The sequence below is a fragment of the Phacochoerus africanus genome, chromosome 3 (assembly GCF_016906955.1).
Source record: "Phacochoerus africanus isolate WHEZ1 chromosome 3, ROS_Pafr_v1, whole genome shotgun sequence".
Lineage (NCBI taxonomy): Eukaryota > Metazoa > Chordata > Mammalia > Artiodactyla > Suidae > Phacochoerus > Phacochoerus africanus.
The window spans coordinates 35,605,831-35,629,543 of NC_062546.1; the positions used below are offsets into that span (position 1 = coordinate 35,605,831).

General features: G+C 47.2%; 1 protein-coding gene across 1 annotated transcript in view; it reads right to left on the bottom strand.

Annotated features, from left to right (window-relative positions):
• SLC24A3 (solute carrier family 24 member 3) overlaps positions 1 to 23,713 on the bottom strand; it is a 510,935-nt gene that overhangs the window by 124,335 nt on the left and 362,887 nt on the right. The window lies entirely within an intron of this gene.

A 23,713-nucleotide genomic window follows, 5' to 3' on the forward strand; every position in this document is an offset into this window, starting at 1 on the left:
GAGGAAGAGAGGACAAGGGCAGAAAGCCTGGGAGAGGGGCATCTGGAAGTCCAGGTAACCCAGAGTGAGGGTCTGTACTGGATGGTATCAATGGGCTTGGAAAGGGACAGGTACGAGAAATGCCGTGATGGAAGAATTGATCGGGTTCAACAGGGGCTGGACGTGGAGAGTCTGTCATGAGGCTGAGGCTTAAACTATGAGTGACAGACCTCAAGAGATGCCCTCAGTAGACATGGTGAATTGGAGGGGGATGGAGTGAAGGCCGATTATATGTGTCAACTAGACTGGACCCCGGGGAACCCAGACATGTGGTTAAATACTATTTGGAGGCATGAATGTGAAGGTGTTTCTGGATAAGATTTCCCTTCCCAGTGCGGGTAGGCCTACCGCCATCCACTGAAGGCCTGAAAAGAAGAAAAGGCTGAGGAAGAAAGAATTCTTTCTCTGTAGGTCTTCAGGCTAGGACATCAGTCTCCTGTCTTCAGATTCGGACTCGGGCTGGAAGTGACACCAAAGGCTCTTACAGTCCTTAGGCCTTTGGACTTGGACTGGAATTACTTCATCAGCTTTCCTGGGGTCTCCAGTTTGCTGACTCATCTCGCAGCTCACAGGACTCCTCAGCCTCTATAATCATGTGAGCTGATTCTTTAAAGAGCAAATCATATACATAGTATATGATTATATATATACGATTAGCAAATCATGTATATATGATTATATACATATATGCATATATGATTTATGGAGAACCTAGACTAATACAGATCATCAGTGGCAAGGTTTAGACCTTGAATTAGAGGCTGTTCCAGGGGACCCCGGTTGGAAAGGTCTGGAAGCCTATTTGCAAAGTAAGCCCTGAGGATGGGAGAAGAGCCAAACCCAGGGATGGAGAAGGCAGTGCCCAGTGGAGGAGGCAGAAGTCACGAGATCGGGTGAGCCTGTGCCCTACAAGGGGGGATGGGCTAAGGGCAGCTCTGGGTGCGGGGAGGGACAGCTCCATCGGGGGCAAGAGGAAGGGATTCAGGAAGAAGGCACTGCATAGAGCAGAGCAGGTGAAGAGGATGCCGGGTGGGAAAGACTCACTGGGTCTGGGTCCAGGAAGAGATATTTGAGGAGCTTGGAGAACCTGTTCCAATTGGAGAGTGGGGGGCGGGAGAATAGGCCAGCCATGTGTCACAGGTTCTCAAAGAACATCTCTTGAGCTGACTCATCTTTCTGGTGGCTTCCCTGAAGATAACCATCTGGATCCAATCAACCGAGCCCTCTCCTCTCCTTCATGCATGCTCGTCTCTTAGGTAAGTCGCAAAGAGCCCTGAGCACAGCAGAGGGGCAGGGCCGACAGGTGACCAGTCACACAGGCCCACACACACTCTGAGTTAGCTGAAGTGGGGACAGTTACTAGGTGTGGGTATGAAAAAGCCCCCCCCTCCCCCCGCCCAGCATCCATCTGCCCATCCTCCCTGGTCCTCCGCCGTGGCTCCTGACCTCCCCTGGTTTCCTCCCTCTGCATCCTCAATCCCACATGCCCTTTAATCCCCCTCCCACACCAGGAGAGGTGTGCAAATGCTTTTTCTTTCTATTCATGGACAAACAGGACGTTACTTAGCAAACTTCCTTGGGCTCTAAAAATTCACTGATCAAAAAAAAAAAAAAAAAAAATTCACTCACCAAAGCCCGCCAAATACTTCTTGCCAAGCAGTAACTCAGATTCACATTTAGTGAGCAGTCTTGGGGTTTTATTGGAGTGTGAAATCCCCTATAGAAAATGTGTGTTTCTGCATTTCAGCACCAAATAACTGTTAAATACTATGAGCTATGGAATAAAAAGTACAGTCAATACCCACTGCCATCACTTTTTTTGGGGGGGGGGGATCGCACCCACAGCACATGGAGGTTCCCAGGCCAGGGGTCAAATTGGAGCTACAGCTGCTGTCCTACGCCACAGCCACAGCAATGTGGGATCCAAGCCTACACCACAGCTCACACAATGCCAGAGCCTTAACCCACTGAGCGAGGCCAGGGATCGAACCAGCAACCTCATGGTTCCTAGTCAGATTCGTTTCCGCAGCACCACAATAGGAACACCCCCACTGCCATCACTTCTATGGTTCCTGCCTGAAGCAGTCTCCACCAGAATGACCCTGCAGTAAGAAGCTCAGTTAAGTGTTGGGAGCCCTAAGCACCGAGCAGGCAGTAACTAGAATAAGACACATCTACACTGATGAGCAGCGGGTTCATGGAGAACGCAATGGGCAGTCGCCCCCTCCCCTGCATCCCAGAACTGCTTTCAGGGGAGGAGTCTGTTAGCAGGGCGCTCTGGGCATGATGCCACAGGCCTGCTTTATCTCAGGAGATCCAAGTGCGAGGCTGGCTAGTTTGGCTGAGGTTCCTTTGCTGAGTGGCCAGCAGGGTCAAACAACAAGTGCAGATGGGGGTGTCATGAGGTCTCACCCAAGGGTGATTCCAGGCTTTAGGAACGAGTCTCCCCCGGCACCCTGCTAGGGACTTGAGCTGGGGGTCAGAACTGGCTTCCGAAAGTGGGTGCACTGTGTGGATGGAGGAGAGTAACCGCAGGGGAGCCTCTTCCTTCGAGTCCCACTGAACCTCCAGCTGCTGCTTCCAGCTGCCACTGCATAGAGGAACTGGAAAAAAACCCCATCCCAATAGGTAGAATTTCCATTTTCTTTTCAAAGCTATTAAGTTGTACTAGTTTTCTTTTGGTTTGGCAAGTTGAGCAAGAGCAATTTGGGGGGAAAAACTGAAGCTTGAACGATTTAGTGGTTGTGACTTGCTGGGGAAAGATGCTGAAAAACCAGGTCACTAAATGGAGATTCTGCAAGCAGAGGACAGAAAGCCTGTGCTGTAAAGAACATCTTCCCTGAAAGAAGAGAGCCCAGGCCACGGCTCTAGACGAGCAATGGGGTGATAATGAGGATGGTAGGCTGTGGGGGTGGACCGTCATCTTTTCATGGCAGAGAAGATAAATTGCTACAAGTCCAAGAATCAGATGACAGCAGCTTCAGAAGGTCATACATTGCTATGACATTCTAGCAGCATGGCTACAGTTTGTGGAAATGGAGAGAGGAAGAAGAAGAAGGAGGAGGGGGGAAGGAAGAAAAAGAAAGAGAGAGATGGAGAGAGGGGAAGAAGGAAGGAAGGAGAAAAGAAAAGAACAGAAAAGAAGCAAAGAAAAGACCTCTCGCGTGGAGAAATCTTAGAAGTCCTATTTGGTAACAGACTATTTCAGCTGTGGACTTAAGAAGTGATTTTAAAAAATTATAAAAGAAAGAATTAGAAATAAACAGTGAAAAAGTCTTTAAACACCAGACAGCTGTAGCTGAACTGAGCATGGAGCTTTAATTAAATCTGATCAATCATCCGGCGTTGCTGTGAGCTGTGGTGTAGGGCGGCAGCTACAGCTCCAATTCAACCCCTAGCCTGGGGACCTCCATATGCTGTGGGTGTGGCCCTAAAAAAGACAAAAAAATTGAACATAAAAAAATAAAAAATAAATCTGTTCAATCAAACACTTGATACAAATTATGACATCATCCTCTTGCTTAGTTTCTGCCCATTCCACCCTATCTCGGGGTTCCCAAATCTAGGACTGAGACGAAGTCCACACCGTCTGTTGCTTTTTCCTGATACAGTTTGCCTGTCAAAATTCAGATGCCACAGGCAGTTATGCAGGGAGGTAAGAGCATGCACTTTTCTGTGAAACTGATGTGGGCAGGATTCCCTGCTCTGCCACTTACTGGAAATCCCAGTGTTTCCAAGCCTTTGTCATTTGTCATTTGGGGTAACTTTCACTGTATTAGGTACCTACGGTTGTGTAATAAATTACCCCTCAATTTAGCAAGTTCGTGCAATTAACATTTGTTATCTCATGGAGTTTCTGAAGGTATGGAGTTTGGAAGTGGCTTAGCTGGATTGCTCTGGCTCAAGATCTTACTAGGTTGCAAGAAAGTGTTTGTTCGGGGCTGCAGTCACCTGGTGACTTACAGGAGCCAGAGGCGCTGCTCTCAGGGTGGCTCAGTCACTTGGCAGGTGAGTCTGAGTTCTGGCAGAGGCTCGGTCTCTCTCCAGGAAGACATCTCCATGGGGTTGCTTGAGTGTCCTACCAGCATGGCTGCCTCTTCCCCAGAGCACGTGGTCCAAGAGAGAAAGGGATGCAAATGCTATAGTGCCTTTTATGGCCAACCTCAGAGGCCACATGCTGCCTTTTCCATAAGGTACATGGTTACATGAATGATCTGTGTTTAGTGTGGGAGGAGAACAAAAAGCCCTGAACACCGGGAGCCTGGGGTCAATGGGACACCAACTTGGAGGCTGGCCACCACATTCACCAAATGTCTTCACTTTTCAACCTAGGGTAACTTTATCCTAATGTTATTATGATGCAGGTGCAGTACCTTGCATGCAACAAAGCCTGCCCCCTTTCACTAGGATTTGAGGCAACTCTAGTTTAGGGGAGAATAAAACTGGAGGACACGTGGTTTAGGCACCATGGACAGAGTCTGAAAGCAGGGGAAGCAAACCTTTAACAGAAATCAGACATATTACTACTCAGAAGAGATGGCTACTCAACTGTAGAAGGTGGACACGCAAAGTCTCCGTTTCAACTATTCCAACCTGTTGTTTGTAATAAACCACTTGACCATCCAACGCAATTCCAGTATTTCAGCACCCAAACCTGACTTCCTGATTTAACCCTTGAACCTGGAAATACTATAAACCCTGGTCAGACCAGTTGCTCCCATACGGGCAGGCAGGGAGGGAGAAGGGGCCCCAGAGGTAGGGAGGCAAATACTAGAGCCCGGGACCAGCTGATCAAGTTGGGGATGCTGAGGATGAGACTGAGAAAAAGCCAAGGGAAGAAGGTGGCTGAGGTTAATGGGCTCATGGTTTTTCAGGAATGGAACAGATGTGGAGGGAAGGGGAGGGGCTCTGAATGGAGGTCACAGAGCTAGTGAGGTGGGGGCACTGGGTGGGGGCTGCAGTGGAGACTCACACTCAGGGGACATTAGAGATGTCCCTACATGGCATCTACCTGGAAAGACCTAGGGTAACATCTGGATTTCTGACTCCTGTGAAAATGCTCCAGGGAAAATGCTCCCAAGAAATTCCCTAGAATACTGTCCTGATTGAAAGCAAACCCATCACCAGACCTCAGGAGCCCACACCTCTCCCTCTGGGCCCCTGCTCTCTAGCAGAGCTGGCTTTCTTTCTGCTCCCCCACCTGCACGGCAGGACACTCTGCCTGGAATGTTCTAGACCTTCCCACGGCTCCTCCTTCAGACCAGTCAGGGCTCAGCTCCCAAGTGGCCTTGTACCATCTGCCCTGATCCCATTGTAGCCCTTCGATCCCTGCTGGTCACTCACCTTACCCTATTTTATGATCGTCAGACTACGTCTACCTGAAATTACCTTGTTGATTTACTGGGCACCTATTTACCATCGCTCTTCCCTCCACTAGACTATAATCGGCAGGAGAACCCAGGGCCTGAACTTTCTTGGTCACCATCATCTCCCCAGTCTCTGGAACGATCACTCGGTAAAAACACACTGATTGACTAAGCGACTACACTGCACTGGTGCTGTCAGGGCTTGGAAAAACCTTTGCTGTCCTCATAGATACACACTACTATATACAACATGGATAAACAACAAGGACCTACCACATAGCATAGGGAGCCACACTCAATATGTGGGAATAAAATACAATGGAAAAGAACCTGAAAAATAATATATATTCTTGAGTATAATATAGCTGAGTTGCTTTGCCGTCTACTTGGAACTAACACAACATTGTAAATTACCTATACTTTCATATAACTAAAACCCCTGCTACTCATCAAAGAATAATGGCCTTCAAAGAATAAAGAGCCCCAGGACCTTCCTTGGAAATCCTTGCACAGATGTGGAGTGATGGGGCTCAGTGAGGGCCCAGAAACAACAGAGAGGAAAGGTGGACATTTTTTTGTCTTTTTAGGGCCGCACCTGCAGCATATGAAGGTTCCCAGGCTAGAGGTCGAATCAGAGCTACAGCTTCCAGCCCACACCACAGCCACGGCAACGCCAGATCCAAGCCTTGCCTGCAACCTCCACCACAACTCACAGCAATGCTGGATCCTAAGCCCACTGAGCGAGGCCAGGGATCCGAACCCGCATCCTCACGAATGCTTGTTGGGTTTCTAGTGAGCCACGATGGGAACTCCTGGACATTTCTCTTTGCATCAGGCTCTGTGAGCAGGGCGCCAAGGACAGCTGTAGCCGGCACCCCCCACCCCCAGGAATTCCAGCCGTTTTGTTGGATTATATACATGCACGGTTCCAGGGCCGGCGCCAGCACGCTTGCTTCCAAAACAATTTAATGAATAAAAAAAGAATGAAGGGAGAACATGCACCCAAACACTGCGAGCTCCAAGAAACTTCTTTCTCCTGAAGGGAAAGACTTCTTGCTTTCAAACAATGGCTCAGTGGTTGACAACAGCCAGCCTGGTGTTCAGACCTCCAAAGGATGAGGTCACAAATATGAAGTCACTTCGGACCATTTCTGGAGTTCAGTGATTCCACCTCCGGTGGAGCTTGTTTGATATGTGAGCACCAAAAACCCAAAAACAACCTCAGAAATATTCACTAGGGACCCCTGCTTCCACACTGCTCTTTTCTTTGGAAACAGACATCAGGAGAAGTTAAAAGTCAGCACACACCATCAGCCCCCACGGGGCGACCTGGCCCAACCCCTGGGGGAGTAGTGGGGGATGGTCAGCGGGCAGATGCCGAGGTGTGGCCAGGAGTATGAAGACCAAAACCCCACAGATTTCAGCTCAGGCCTGGGATGCGGTAAACTCAGCTGCAGCCCTGGCCAAATCAGGGCCAGAGACTTGACTATTCGTAAGGACCCCTTTACTTCTACTTTTATTTATTTATTTTATTATTATTATTTTGGCCAAGCCGGCACCCTGCGGAAGTCCCTGGGCCAGGGAGGGAACCCACACTGCAGCAGTAACAGCGTGGGATGCTTAACCTGCTGAGCTACCAGGGAACTCCCACCCTTTTGCTTCTAAGTCATGCTTGGGGTTTGTTGAGTGGAGCTGGCAGTGTCTGAAGGCTGGAGAAGGAGAGGGGTGGGTACAGAGAGGCTGGGAGGGTGCGAGGTGTCCCACTGCTTGGGCAAAAAGCCACCGAGTTCCCGCCCCAGCTCTGTGCACAGCTTCCTCCGGAGAGCACTGAGGCTTTCCTTCAGGAAGCTTTCCAGGGGTCTCAAGCAAAACCAAGCCATCCAGGGATTCCAAAAGGATCGTGTTTCCATAAGGAGACCAAACAACTCAGCGGGGACATGCCTGCACTCCGCCTCCCTCTTATGAATGAGAACCCATCTGGCCCTCTCTCCATATTCTCCGCTTGTTCCTGAAGCAGACTCAGTTCCCCTGAAAGAGAGACTAGGAACCAGGGCAGAGCGAACAGAGTCAGCCTGGGGCTATGCCAGACCCTAAATCTTTGTGTTTTGAAATAAAAGGCCTTTCCTTTAGCCTCCCCTCAGTTTCAAAAGGCTGACTCAAGAGTTAATGATGAGGAAATATTGTCCCAGCTAAAAACTATTTAAATGGCATGATTTTGTTCTTTTTTAAGGCTGTGTAGTATTCTACTGTGTATATATACCACATACTTGCTATACAGTAGAAAACTGACAGAACACTGTTAATCAGCTATAATGGAAAAAATAAAAATCATTATAAATACAAAAACTATTTAAAACAGTCTCCATTATGTTATGTCCTGCCTTGGCCAACTAACTTATTAGTAAGGTTTACTTTCTCGTTACAGTTATATTACACCTAGTGCCTACCTTTTCACAAATGATCTCTTCATTGCTTTCTTTTACTAATGGTTACTTTCTAGTTAGAGTTATATTGCACCTAGCATTTTCTTTTGTAATTGAAACACTCCCTAACACCTCTTCCCTGCAAGCAATCTTCCTTCCAGAGAAAAAGTCAAGGAATGATAGCCCCGAAGACAATCAGAAACCATCACCGGACTGACAGACGCCAGATCTGATGACTCTGAAATGATTTATGGATGAAGAATAATACAGGTACCTTAATCAGTAACCCTGTTTTCCGAGCTAAACCTCTAAAGCCCCTTGCTATCCCTTCTCAGGACAGGACATAGTTCTGAAGCATCAGCCTGCTGTGGCCTCCTGTGCCTGGCAAAGCAATAAAGCTGTTCTTCCTGCTTCACCCAAAACTCTGTCTCCAAGACCTAACTAGTGCCGGTGTAGAAGCTGCATTTTCAGTTGCACCCTCTGCAGGGCCATGTGTGTGGGTTCTAGAACCTGACAACAGAAAACGCCTTGAAATCCATTTAGTCCCACATCTCGTCTCAGGACCCTCCACAATCAGGGCACATACAAATGTAGTGCAGAAAGAGTTCCAGTTTCTGAAAGGAGACGTCACGCTATCTCTTACCTGGAGAACACTCCAGGGTCACCCGTCTCAGCACCTGCATAAAAGGTTCTAAAATGAAAGGTTCAAGGATGCCCTGTCCATGACCAGAGGGAAGAGCTGTCTGATGTGGACAGCCCCTTCCTTCCATCATGAGACATGTTCTTCTGCAACCTGCCACGTGCTTTACTCCACTGGCTTAAGATTAAGGACACAGATTCTAGAACAAGTCTGCCTGGTTCTGCATCCCAGCTCTGTTCTTCTCGGATGTGTGGTCTGGGGCAAGTTTTACCACCTCCCTCTCTGGGCTCTGTTTTCTCATCTGTAAAATGAGAAAAACAGTATCTACACCATGGGGGTAGACAAAAGGATTAAAGTGAGTTAAGGCATGTTATTCTGTATTTTTATAATCCCAATAAAGATGATCTATTAACACAAAAAGTGTCTTTAGTTTAAAAACATATGGTAAAATAGAGAGAGAGCAGAACGAAGTTGTACATTGTTAAAAAGAACAAAAAGGGGAGAAAAGGAAAGAGATCACGGGGATGCTGGGGCTTACGTTTTTAATTTAAAAATTTTTTTTTATTTTTTGGCCGTTACATGTAGTGGCTTGATGGGGGATCTCAGTTCCCAGACCAGGGACTGAACCCGGGCTGCAGCGGTGAAAGTGCTGAGTCCTAGACCACCAGGGAACTCTCCCCACCTCCCTCTTTTTTGGATACACGTTTTTAGAAGCTGCGTGTTGCAGTGACTAAGGATAGAGCAAGAAGGTGAATAAATAGTTTACTGTATAATGACCAAGATCTTAAAGTGATAAAACTAAGACAATCTCATTTGTGACAGTCCATCAAAGCCAAGGGTCTAATGTCATCAAACAGCTGACCTAGCCCCTGAATCTCCCAGCTACTGGCTAACCCCTCGAGTACCCTCATTCTAACTTTTTGTGCCCCAACTTGGAAGCTGATGTAGCTTGATCTTGGGGAAACAAATCACAAACAAAGCTTAAGAGGCCATTTTCTTCCCCATCTGCTGGGGAGTGGCACCAGTGTACATCCACTACAGGAAAGGGTGTGGTCCCTTGGTTGCCATAGAAACACCATCCCTTGGTAGAGTCAGAGGAGGGAAAGCCCCAGGCCACCCGAGGCCCCACCTCACATTGTCTGAAAAAGCCAGGCATTTGGCACCTGAGCCGACCTGTTGCCCCTAATGGTCCCCACACTATCTGGAAAGGTTAATTTTATTGTTTCTTTCTCTTGGAGATTCAGGGTCAGGAGGAAGTAAATTCTTACTTCGCATAAATGAATGGAGATTGGCCAGAATAAAAACGAGTGGAATAGGAGTTTCTGCTGTGGCGCAGCAGATCAGTGGTGTCTCTGGAGCACTGGGATGCAGGTTCGATCCCGGCACAGTGGGTTAAGGATCTGGTGTTGCCACAGCTGAGGCTTAGGTTGAGACTGTGGCTTGGATCTGATCCCTGGCCTGGGAACTCTATATGCTGCGGGGAAGCCAAAAAAAAAAAAAAAAAAAAACCAAGTGGAGTAGGAAAGTGTATTGTTATATGAAAAAAATATTATATCCAAACCAAAAGAACGAAAATTTCCCTGGTTACCTCCCCTGCTCCTCCACTTAAAAACTGCAAACTGAGTCCCTACTGCCTGATGAATGAGCAAGTAGTATGGCTGGTCAGGAACCCAGAGAACGCGGACACCCCCACAGCACTGCAGCATCTTACACATGATCTGATCAAATACCCCAGCTGTGTCTGGACCTGGGTTGGGGAGGTGGGGTGGGGGGGTGATGATGGAGAAGATGATGGTCAGGTCACACCAGGGTGAGTGCTATGGATTCAGCTGTTCTGATCCGGCTTCGGTGTGTGCAAATCACAACAACGGGTGGTCTGTGGAGCTCCCAGGTGCCCTCTATAAATTCACAAAGTCTAGCTGGCGTGAGATGGGCAGTGCTGTCCAGGATTTAGTGTCACTGTACCTGTGAGGAATCAGTGAGGGCTTTTCCCACAAGTGACACCAGCAGGAGGAGTGGATCCATAAGAGAGTCAAGGGGCTGCTCAGAAAGGTTGAGCGGGTTGAGCTGCTCAGAAGCTGCTCAGCAAACTGGCCGGTGAGTAACAGATGGCTGATCCAACTTTCTACTACAAAAAAATGTCACAGTGGGTTTCAGTGACTCTACCAAGTGTCTGGATCTGACGCACCATGGCAGGCTTCAGAACAGGTTAGATAATAGGCTGGCTATCCTCTGAAAGGAAACCCTCCTAATTTTTCATGACCAATTTTTTTTTCCCTTTTTCTTTTTATGTCCACACCTGTGGCATATGGCAGTCATAAGTTCCTGGGCTAGGGGTCGAATTGATAGGGATGGAGTAGGATAGTTTCACAGGTGACTGTAGAAGTCTCAATAGGGGACCATAGATAGGGAAACCTAGGGGTCTTTGGGAGACCACTGTAAGTTAATAATTGCTGAAGGAGTTCCCGTTGTGGCTCAGTGGTTAACGAATCCGACTAGGAACCATGAGGTTGCGGGTTTGATCCCTGGCCTTGCTCCGTGGGTCAAAGATCCGGCATTGCCGTGAGCTGTGGTGTATGTCGCAGATGCGGCTCAGATCCCGAGTTGCTCTGGCTCTGGTGTAGGCCGGTGGCTACAGCTCCGATTAGACCCCTAGCCTGGGAACCTCCATATGCCGTGGGAGCTGCCCTAGAAATGGAAAAAAAAAAAAAGACAATAATTGCTCAAGAAAGACAGCAGAATGAGAAAAGCTTGCTTGACAAGTGGAGGCATGAGGTCTGTTACAGGTCATTGGATGGGGGATGGGGTGAGGCCTGCATTCAGGTTCAGACCAAGGGCAGGAGTTTAAAGACCACCCTTTTGCCGATTTGAATAAGCACCATGACAGTCCTAGTCTGACATTATAGGGTGAAATACTCTCTTACCAGATACCAAGGAGGAGCTACTACCCAAGAAAGAGGAAGAAGTGGTCTTTTCCCAGCTCCACTCCCCTTGGATTATAAAACTGTAGTCCACCTAATCCTTGGGGCAGAGCCTCCTTGCCTGCCCGCTTGCCTCTCTCACAAGTGTCCTATTGTAATAAATCTATTTCTTGCTTATCTTTGTCTCTTGCTGAATTCCATCTGTGCTGAGGCACAAAGAACCTGAAACTTAATAAGTCCAGACACCAGGTAAGTGATCTTAATTTAAAAACTGTGGGTTCATTATACCCATCCTGCCTAAACTTTTTCAAAAGCCTGAAGAAGAAGGAACACTCCCAAAGACATTCTATGATGCCACTATCACCCTAATTCCAAAACTAGAAAAAGATACCACCAAAAAAGAAAACTATAGGCCAATATCTTTGATGAACATAGATGCAAAAATTCTCAACAAAATTTTAGCCATCTAAATCCAACAAAATATAAAAAAGATCATACACCACGACCAGGTGGGATTCATCCCAGGTGCACAAGGATGGTTCAACATATGCAAATCAATCAATGTCATACACTACATTAACAAAAGAAAAGTCAAAAGCCACATGATCATCTCAAGAGATGCAGAAAAAACATCTGACAAAGTCCAACATCCATTCATGATCAAAACTCTTACCCAAGTGGGTATAGAGAGAACATACCTTAACATAATCAAAGCCATTTATGACAAACCCACAGAAAATATAATACTCAACGGAGAAGAGCTGAAAGCCTTCCTGCTAAAATCTGGAACGAGACAAGGATGCCCACTCTCACCACTGTTATTCAACATAGCATTGGAAGTCCTAGCCACAGCAATCAGACAAACAAAAGAAATAAAAGGAATCCAAATAGGAAGAGAAGAGGTAAAACTGTCAATGTATGCAGATGACATGATACTATATATAAAAAACCCTAAGGACTCAACCCCAGAACTACTTCAACTGATCAACAAATTCAGCAAAGTAGCAGGATATAAGATTAACATTCAGAAATCAGTTGCATTTCTGTATACTAACAAGGAAATATTAGAAAAGTAAAACCAAAGTATAATACCTTTTAAAGTTGCACCCCCAAAAATCAAATATCTGGGAATACACCTGACCAAGGAGGTAAAGGACCTATATGCCGAGAAGTATAAAACATTAATCAAGGAAATTAAAGAAGATGTAAAGAAATGGAAAGATATTCCATGATCCTGGGTTGGAAAAATTAATATTGTAAAAATGGCCATACTACCCAAAGCAATCTACAGATTCAATGCAACCCTATCAAATTACCCATGACATTTTTCACAGAACTAGAACAAACAATACAAAAATTTATATGGAACCACAAAAGACCCAAAATTGCCAAAGCAATTCTGAGGAACAAAAACCAAGCAGGAGGCATAACTCTTGCAGGCTTCAGGCAATATTACAAAGTCACAGTCATCAAGACAGTGTGGTACTGGTACCAAAACAGACAGACAGACCAAGGGAACAGAATAGAGAACCCAGAAATAAACCCAGACACCTATGGTCAATTAATCTTTGACAAGGGAGGCAAGAACATAAAATGGGAAAAAGACAGTCTTTTCAGCAAGTATTGCTGGGAAACCTGGACAGCTACATGCAAATCAAGGAAACTGGAACACACCCTCACACCATGCATGAAAATAAACTCAAAATGGCTTAAAGACTTAAATATAAGACAAGACACCATCAACCTCCTGGAAGAGAACATAGGCAAAACATTCTCTGACTCAACCTCACAAATGTTTTCGCAGGTCAGTCTCCCAAAGCAACAGAAATAAAAGCAAAACTAAACCAATGGGACCTAATCAAACTGGCAAGCTTTTGCACAGCAAAGGAAACCAAAAAGAAAACAAAAAGACAACTTAGAGAATGGGAGAAAAGAGTTTCAAAGAATGCAACTGACAAGGGCTTAATCTCTAGAATATACAAACAACTTACACAACTCAACAGCAAAAAAAGCCAACAACCCAATGGAAAAATGGGCAAAAGACCTGAACAGACTATTCTCCAAGGAAGATGTACACATGGCCAACAAGCACGTGAAAACATGCTCAACATCCCTGATTGTTAGAGAAATGCAAGTCAAAACTACCACGAGGTACCACCTCAACCAGTCAGAATGGCCATCATTACTAAGTCCACAAATAACAAATGCTGGAGGGGGTGTGGAGAAAAGGGAACCCTCCTGCACTGTTGGTGGGAGTATAAGCTGGTACAACCACTGTGGAGAACAGTGTGGAGGTACCTTAGAAATCTATACATAGAACTACCATATGACCCAGCAATCCCACTCTTGGGCATATATCTGGACAAAACTTTGCTTGAAAAAGACACATGCACCTGCATGTTCATTGCAGCACTATTCAATTCACAATAGCCAAGACATGGAAACAACCCAAATGTCCATCGACAGATGACTGGATTAGGAAGATGTGATATATAAACACGATGGAATATCACTTGGCCATAAGAAAGAACAAAATAATGCCATTTGCAGCAACATGGATGGAACTAGAGACTCTCATACTGAGTGAAGTAAGTCAGAAAGAGAAAGACACATGCCATATGATATCACTTATATCTGGAATCTAATATATGGCACAAATGAACCTTTCCACAGAAAAGAAAATCATGGACTTGGAGAATAGACTTGTGGTTGCCAAGGGGAAGGGGGAGGGAGTGGGGTGGACTGGGAGCTTGGGGTTAATAGATGCAGACTATTACTTTTTATAGTAATTATAGTATAGTATTACTATTACTATTGGAATGGATTAGCAATGAGATCCTGCTGTGTAGCCTGGGAACTATGTCTAGTCACTTATGATGGAGCATGATAATGTGAGAAAAAAGAATGTGTACATGTATGTGTAACTGGGTCTCCATGCTGTACAGTAGAAAAAAAACTGTATTGGGGAAATAACAATTAAAAAAAAAACTGTGGGTTCGGGGAGTTCCCTTCATGGCTCATCAGTTAACAAACCCGACTAGGATCCATGAGGATGTGGGTTCGATCCTTGGCCTTGCTCAGTGGGTTAAGGATCCGTCGTTGCTGTGAGCTGTGGTGTAGGTCGCAGGCGATCCTCGGATCCTGTGTTGCTCTGGCTATGGTGTAGGCTGGCAGCTGTAGCTCTGATTCGACCCCTAGCCTAGCAACTTCCATATGTTGTGGGTGTGGCTCTAAAAAGCAAAAACAGAACAAAACAAAACACCCCCCCCAAAACAAAAAACTCCCACAACACCACCCCCCCCCCGCCACACACAAAACGAACTGTGGGTTCAGGTCCCAGTCTGGGTTCTGGCTAGATTCAAGTCATTAGTGATGTAAGTTTCAGAATCAGAGCCAAATCTTCGATTTACACCACAGTTTATGGCAACACTGTATCCTTAACACACTGAGCAAGGCCGGGGATCGAACCGGCGTCCTCACGGACATTATGTCATGGATGTTTAACCTGCTGAACCACAACGGGAACTCCTCGTGACCAATTAGTCCTCATTTTCAGAGTTGGCACCCACTGGACTTTGCTCAGAGCAAAAATCCCAGAACTTTTCCTGATTCCTCTCATTTTGTTGCCCCCATTTACAATTCACCAGTGAATCCTTAATGTCATCTCCAAAAACACCCTAAATCCAATAAGCACTTCTTATATTTAGTGACCAGAATGCAACTCATGCCTCATCCCCGGCCTCCTAACTGGTTTCTCTGCCACCATCTTGTCACCACAGGGTGTCCTTCTCCGTGGAGTGGCTGGAAGGAGTTTTCCCAGAGAAGAAAGCAGATAATGTTACCCTACAGCTTAAAGTCCCCAACAGCTTCCCATGGCAGCTGAGTCCCCACCATGATCTGTTCAGAGCTCTCTTCCAGCCACAGCCCTTCATCGCTAGGCTCTAAACTGGCCTTTCCTCTGGCCCTCAGGTGTGCCCTGCTTGGTCCTGTCCCAACACCCACTGCTTTTTCCACCTGGGCTTTCTTTCCCAGATTTTCATATGACATTGCCTTCAGGATCTGCGCTTCCTTTGTGACATGTTCCCTGACCACCTCCCTAGGCTGCTCCCCCTCCGACCCCACTCCAGTTCCCCCATCCCACTGCCCAGTGCATTTCCTCCAAAGCCTTTTGTTTGTACTATTGCTTGATCACTGATGGGGTTCCATGCTCTTTGCCTGGGTCCCACCCTAGTCTATGAACTCTAGGAAGACAGGGAATCTTCCTTCCTCGTTCATCTCCGTATGTCCTGTGTCTGCACATAATAGGCAGTGAATGGAAATCCACAGAACACCAAGGATGCTGTTTCAAGACTGTGTCTCAAGTTCTGCCCAGAGAGTTCCCACTGCTTTAATCCCTTTGCCTTGGTGGCGCCTGATGGAAAGTTGTGACATTCTCTAAACATGGTCTAATGTCCCAGGCATTGGTCAAATTGTTCCTGAGTGTGTCTGTCAGGCTCCGGGGCACTGTGAACTCTATCTCTGCTCCATATATTAATCCTCCCTTCTCTGGTGTCAAGGGTATCATATCACGCAGTGAATGTATCAAAGGTTGCCCAGACGTGCCACATGCAGCCAATACTCTTGGTGCTGTAGATAGGGTGGGAAACAGGTGGACATGGGCTGAGATTTGGCGGGGGGGAGGGGGTGGGGGGTGCTCACAGCCTGGCACCACGATTGTCTCTTGGCACAAAAGAGATCCCCTCACTCTGCAGCCTCCTTATGCATTTGGTCACCACTGGGGCTGGGTTGGCCACTGCACACACCCCTTGCTGCCACCCGTGGCACTGTTCTCCCCTTACTCTAGCTTGTGAGATCAGCACACCAGCCTTTCACGTGTCCAAGGGGCAAGGGCTGCCTATCTGCTTGGACGGCATGTTCCCTCTCCTCAGAGAGTCACTCCAATGTTTGAAACAGTGCCTGGAAATGGAATCTTTTTTAAAAAAATTAAATTTTATTTGGTGCCCTTTTTTTTATGGAGTAGAATTTAGCAGTTATTTTCTCACTCCATTAAACTATTAATGCTTGCAGAGGGACTGTCCCTGGAAAGGCTTTAGAAATAAGGATCTCTTCTCCCACCCAGTCTCTGTGATCTTTACCTGTGATGTTTTTCTTCTTGACATGGACCACCCCTGCTACACACACCTATCTCATTGTGCCACTATCTCAAACTCCATCCACCTCTCCATCCATCCACCCATCCATCCATTGGCCCATCTATCATTTTTGTTGGATATTTAACATCCCACAGCTTGCTACAACTCTGTGATTTTTCCACTGGTGTCTCTCCAGTGCCTGGTACACAATAGAGTTCCTGACGTGGCTCAGCGGAAACGAATCTGACTAGCATCCATGAAGACACAAGTTCTATCCCTGGCCTTGCTCAGTGGGTTGAGGATCCGGCATTTCCATGAGCTGTGGTGTAGGCTGAAGACGTGGGTTGGATCCCTAGTTGCTGTGGCTGTGGTGTAGGCTGGCAGCTACAGCTCTGATTAGACCCCTAGCCTGGGAATCTCCATATGCTGTGGGTGTGGCCCTAAGAAGACAAAAGACGAAAAAAAAAAAAAGGCATTTGTTGAGTCAATGAATGGACTTACTGCCCAAAGAAGGAACATAGTAAACACTCCATTCCCCGCCCCCCGCCTCCCCAATCACAGTTCATGGATTTAAACCCACTTGAACCCACTAGCCTGGGTTTAAATTCACAGACGACAATGTGGAAGACTGAACCACCATCAGTTCACATCATTGTGCAAAGACAGGCTTGTGATTTTAGGTCCTGGGTAGACTCAGGTGCTGGCAATGCTCTTGCCATGCACACTCTGACCAGAGCATCAACTCTGGTCTGTTCTGTCATGGCTCCTGCAGTGCCCTCTGACTGCAGGGGCGACAGGAGGGAAGAAGGGCACCCTGGTGGACCCAGCTGCAGGAGCAGATGCGGTCTTCCTTGTCCTCTGCACATTCAGGTTCATGATCCACTAATGTTCAGTTCTTCTCCATTTGGGACACTTCGCAGTGACTCTGCCTGACATGGAGTTAGAAGGCTGTGACTGCAATACTTCACCTCCTAGTTTTGCACACAGGCTCTGCCTGTGAATTAAGGGCACGTGCCTTTGGGAGGGGGTCTCTGTGCCAGGCTGGGGGTGTCTGGGGCCAACCTGGTAGTTTCACGGGGCTCAGGAGTGGATGTAGGGGCGGGGCCTGAGATGCCCAAGTTCAGCAGAAGAATGGAAGGTCAGTGGACGCCACACACATGTGCTAATCTGCAGTGCAAGAGGCATTTGATGGCGCACTTTTCCTTGTCACTGGATCACACCCTTCTGCTTAGTTGGTAAGGCAGGTTTTGTGGAGATGGGAAGGCGCTGAGCCATGAAGGGAGGATGGCTCTGATGAGGAAGTGGCATAATGAGTGAGGCCTCTGGTCTAAAGCCATCTGCTGAGCTGGGCATTATGTGTTTCCCCTGAAGCCCTAAAAGCCTCCCAACTTACTGGTTCTGTGACTGACAGGTTATCTGGCCTCTGAGAGCCTCAGTTTCTCCTTCTGTAAAGACCCTGACCTCCCAGAGGGTTCTTGTGAGGATCGAAGGGGTTGATAATTGATAATGTGTAAAGCTGTGAGAACAGCAGCAGGCACAGGCTGCCGACTAGAGATGCTTGGTAAAGAGAAACAATAGAACAAGCATCTGCCAGCCAGACAGGCTTCTGTTCCCACTTCATTCACCCTTCAACCCCAGGTTCAGCTGCTCGTGGGGCCAGGGGCCTGGGTGTAATAAGAGGCAGCACAGGCATGTGGTGTCCCTCTGGGCATGATCTTGAAAAGAAATGACATCTGTGCCCCAAAGATGGACTTCCTTCTTGGCGTGGTGCTCAGCTGTGCTTGCCATGAGGTTCTGGGCTCCTGGTACAGTGACAGCATTTAGCTGGAGTGTGGGTCCACAGCCTGCTCAGATGCTCATCCAGTTTAATCAGGCGCCTTGCTGCTAAGCCAGCACCATGGGCAGCCTTTCCAAGGACCTAGATGATGACCAGAAATGCCACCCCCTTTGCTCACTTTCAAGGAGCAACGTGAGGCTCCCTGTAATTAACGTCCATCCCCTGCTGCACGGACTCCTGCTGTGCTCCTCAAGTTGCACAAACGATGCATCTCAGATCTCATTGCTGCTACATCCTGGTTTGCAGAACAAAAGGGAAGTGACCTCTTCATTTTCTCCCACATAATTGAAGAGCGCTGTTTCTGAGAGCCTCTCTTGCAAAACCAAATGCATGCAACGAAACTAAGAAACACTGCTGGGATCACTGTAAAACACTTCTAACAGCCCGAGACGGAGACGTTATCGATTTGGAGATAGAAATGAACTGGACAGAAGGTCTCAGAAAAGTGGTTGAGTATAATGGTAGAGAGACTGCTGGGCAGCGGAATGAGAAGGCAAAAACCTCCCTTAAAAAATGGGTGAAGATTTGTACAGATTCTTGCCAAAAAAGATATATGCATGGTGGCAAGCATGAAAAGATGAAAAGATGCTCAATATCATGATCCATCAGGGAAATGCAAATTAAAACCACAATGAGGTACCACACACATGCACGAGAATGGCTACAATTAAAACAAAACAACCTGATAATACCAAGTGCTGGTGATGATGCAGAGCAGCTGGAAGACACATATTGCTGGTGGGAATACAAAATGGTTTTGGGCTGCTGGGAAAAACTATTGGTGGTTTCTTATAAACATACTCACCATATGACCCAGCAATCCCACTCCCAAAGAAATGAAAATATAGGTCCACATAAGGATCTGTGACAGATCTGTATGAACTTGGTGGTTTGTGTTACACCAGCCCAGGGAACACAGCCAGTGAGGTGGCAAAGCGATACTGTGTAGGCTTTGTTCTGTTATTATTTATATACTTTCTATGATAACCAAGGACAAAAACCAACATATTTGATCACATTCTTAGCTCCAGGGAGGAGGAGAAAGTGCCTGAGTAGTTCTTGAGTAATCTAAGCCAATGGGGTAACTCTAGCCTGATGGTCAGGTGACCTGAGTTGGCCCCAGTCAGATTTTTGTTTGATGATGCCGGGTCGGGGATGAAGGGTGAGGAGTCATTCTCTTCCTTCCTGGTCAAGGTGGAATGAGTATGTGAGACCTGAAACTGCTGGGGCTATTTTTTTTTTTTTTTTTTTTTTGCCATGAAGGAAAACAGGTATGAGGAAGGGGTCAGAGGAGGTTAGTGACAAGAGAATCACAGAAAATGGGGCTGGAGTCTTGATCAAACCATGCCTGATGTCCACTTTCTTCTATATTTTTCCTACTCCAATAAATTCCTGTCATTTAAGAGGCCAGTTAGGAGTTCCCATCATGGCTCAGTGGTTAACGAATCCGACTAGGAACCATGAGGTTGAGGGCACTGGCCTCGCTCAGTGGGTTAAGGATCCATCCTTGCCGTGAGCTGTGGTGTAGGTCACAGACGTGGCTTGGATCTCGAGTTGCTGTGGCTGTGGTGTAGGCCAGAGGCTACAGCTCTGATTAGACCCCTAAACCGGGAACTTCCATATGCCGTGGGTGCGGCCCTAGAAAAGGCACAAGGAAAAAAAAAAAAAAAAAGAGGCTAGTTAGAGTTAAGGTTTTCTGTTTCCTGAAACCGAAAACCTCTTAACTAATCTACACCATCTCCCAGTTCCCCCAGAAGCAGTAATCCCAGCCCACAGTGGTGCCCTGCTGGGAACACACTTTCCTTGGCTGCTGAGTCTTCTTTATCTCACTGCTCCACTTCCCCGCTGGCATGTCCTTGGATCACCTTTTAGATAAACTACTTGAATTTGAAACTATTGCTTAGATTCTCCTTCTGGGGAAACCCAATCGTAGGCAAGTTTCCATTCAAAGGTGCAGCCTCTGGGTGCTGTGGGTTTGTGTAAGGGGCCGGCATGGACAGAGTGTTAATTGAAAAAGGCCAACACGGCCAAAATTAGATGGACCTCACCAAAGCACATCATCTCAAGGATGCCAGAGAGCTGATGTGGGGGTTCTCTACTATCAGCTGGAGCCATCTGCCGGCCTGTAGGAACCGAAATGTGAAAGTCCTGATCTGGGATGCCGTTAAAGTACTTACACTACTTACTGTCTGTTTGTGGTTATGTCTTTAAAGCTTCACGTATTCTGAAGGGTAGCTTTTTTTTTTTTTTTTTTTGGTCTGTTTTTTTATGGCCGCACCTGCAGCACATGGAGGTTCCCAGGCTCAGGGTCTAATCAGAGCTACAGGTGCCAGCCTACACCACAGCCACAGCAATGCCAGATCTGAGCTGCATCTACGATCTGCACTGCAGCTCATGGCAACGCTGGATCCTTAACTCACTGAGTGAGGCCAAGGATTGAACCTGCAACCTCATGGTTCCTAGTTGGATTCGTTTCCGCTGCCCCATGACGGGAACTCCCTAAATGGTAGCTTTAAATTCAGAAGTACATTGACAAAACAGGCATGAGGTTTTTTCAATACAATATGCGAACTATATCACATGTTGCCTCCGGAGCTTCGTCTTCTTTCTTTATTATTATTTTTTTTGTTCATAAATAAAGACAACTTGTAGGAACCACAGCCCTGTAAACATCTTGTGAGGATGGCAAGAACCGCTCTAGAAGCCACTTTCTAAGAAGCGATTTCCTTCTTGTACCATAAAACTCCCCAAAGCACCTTAGGCGAACACCAAAGCACTGGGTATGTTTGCAAACTGCTACTAAAGCAGACATTTAATTACAGCGAATTCATCAAAACCCTAATTGAGACAGGAACTCAAACCTTATGGCTTAATTGCTTTAATTTCAGATGGGTAACAGACTTGGTCACGAGCAGCCCTTCACGCCGGAATACGTTAGAGAGAGGCCCATGGGCGCTCGCTGGTAATTCTCCCAGAAAATGAAAGTCTTGAGCAACGTAAATAACACTGTTAAGTGAGACTCGTGACTGGATTTATTAATCAGTTCAATTCCCAATACCCATCCTCCAATGTAAGGTTCCACTGCATGGGCTCCACTGCTGGAAGCGCTCCTCAGTGGGCAATGCTGTTTCTCACCAATGTTTGTTTCCCTCACACCGATCAGAGAGCACAGAGGCAAGGTTCAGTCCCCTGAGATGGTGCTTCCGTCAACACCTCATCCTGATTTGCAATGAAAAGACCTCCTCTCTGACCTGACCTTCCCTCCCCACTGGGTGTCCTATAGCTGTTCCACTAGTAAGCTAATAAGCTCTGCCAATGGGTGGGTCAAATTATCACTGACTGGGGGTGGAATCTGGAGGCAGGGGTCTCAGGGAACCTGATTCTTCTGAGAGCTGATAACAGTGTCTAACTTTTATTGAGCTTTCATTATTATTATTATTATTTTCTTTTTAGGGCTGCACTACCAGCATATGGAAGTTCCCTGGCTAGGGGTCAAATCGGAGCTGCAGCTGCCAGCCTGCACCACAGGCACAGCAATGCCAAATCTGAGCCACGTCTGCAGCAATACTGGTTTCTTTAACCGAATGAGTGAGGCCAGGGATCAAACTCTCAAACTTATGGATACCAGTTGGGTTCTTAACTTGCTGAGCCACAATGGTAACTCCTTATTGAGCTTTTACTGTGTGGGCCAGATACTGCTTAATACTGAACTTAATACTGAATATGTTTCATCCACAGCAATGCTAGGAGGTAGGTGCCCTTGCACCCACTCTACAGATGAGAAAGTTGAGGCTTAGAGAGGTGAAACACCCTCTCCAAGGCTCCACAGCCAGCAAAGGCAGAGCCAGGATTCAAACTCAGGCCAGTGTGACCTCCAGGCTCATGTTTTGTCCAAAACATTATTTTTCTCCCTCTGCAAAGACTTCTGAGATTCTACAAAGGCCAGCAGAAAGACAGCTAGATGGGCTTGGACTCTCCAAGTGGGCACAGGACAAGGGAAATCAGAAGATGGGATGAGCCCAGAGTCATCACGTGGTTGGTGCTCTTCTCCACGATGGGATGAGATGAGTCTGGCAAAGACCTTCCAAGCAGGGAGGGTGGCCTGACGAATACCAGCACTTGCTGAAGCTCAGGAAGCCATTTGTCTTTTCTGCAGGTTTTCTAACCACACCAGTGATGAACTGCATTGCTGATAAATTATGAAACACAAATGCCTTCCACCCGCCTCCTGTGTAATAAGCTGCATGGCATTTACTCGGCACTTTCCAGCCATTTGTTTCATTCCTTTACATTATGTCTCCCATTTTGGGCTTGACTTCACATCAAGCTTCAGGTATAGATGACAAATGACCTAGTGCCAACACTAATCATAGCTGCACTGAGGCTCAGAGAGCTAATGGCAATGGAGCTAATTAAGAGAGCGCAAAGGGCCACAGGCTCTGCAGAACGTGAAAGTTCTTCTCCAGGAGGCAGGTGAACTGGGGAAGTGCAAATGCACTGAAGGAAAAGATGGACAACTCTTTGGGTGCAGTACTGACTACATTTATAGGAGATCTAAGACACCACCAGATCGTGGGTCCACAAAATCTAAGACAAGAGATTACTGACCAAAAGGGTGAAATGAGGAAATGCCCAGAAGAGGGAGTTGGGCAGAACTTGATCACCCCATGTGGCCCCAAGGTGTCCAGGGTCCTCTTCAGAGGAAACTATCCATCTGTGGGCTTTGCAGCTGACTCCTGATGAGATCATCAAGGGGTCCCTCTGCCTGCCGCCCAGAAGCAAGGAAGCCACCAGGCAACCCAGACTAATCAATGGGCCTGAAGGTGACAGGAACAAGGGGTGGGCGGTGGGGAGGGAGTGGTGCCTGGGCACACCCTGTCTTGGACTCTGGAGCCTGCATGAGAGTCAGGCAGCCCTGGGTGCCCCTGGCCAGGTGACTGAAAGACCAGGGGTCTGAAAAAGGGCATGGGAGAAGGTTCATAAGAGCTTTCCTTAGCCCTGCAAACCAGCCAGCTGCTCCTAGCAGGTCCCTGTACCCTCTGGCCAGGTAGATCACCAGGTTCCCCAAGACCACCAAGGGGGACCCCCAGTGGGCTACTAAAAGGAGCTTTTCCTAGAAGATACAGTCCTGGGTGTTTGGGCAGTGAGCTCAGGACCGTGTTTCTGATTAATCTTCCTACGAAGAAACCAGGGCCTCAGAGCTGGCGGAGTGACTGTAAACCCCCAGCTGCCACTGCAACACTGCAGATGCCTGGCAGCCTCACATTTGGGTGACTTTTGGTGTCTTCCCAAGACTTTCCAACACGGACACAAGATGGACATGGCCCCGCACCACCTCCAGCAGTGGAATAGTCT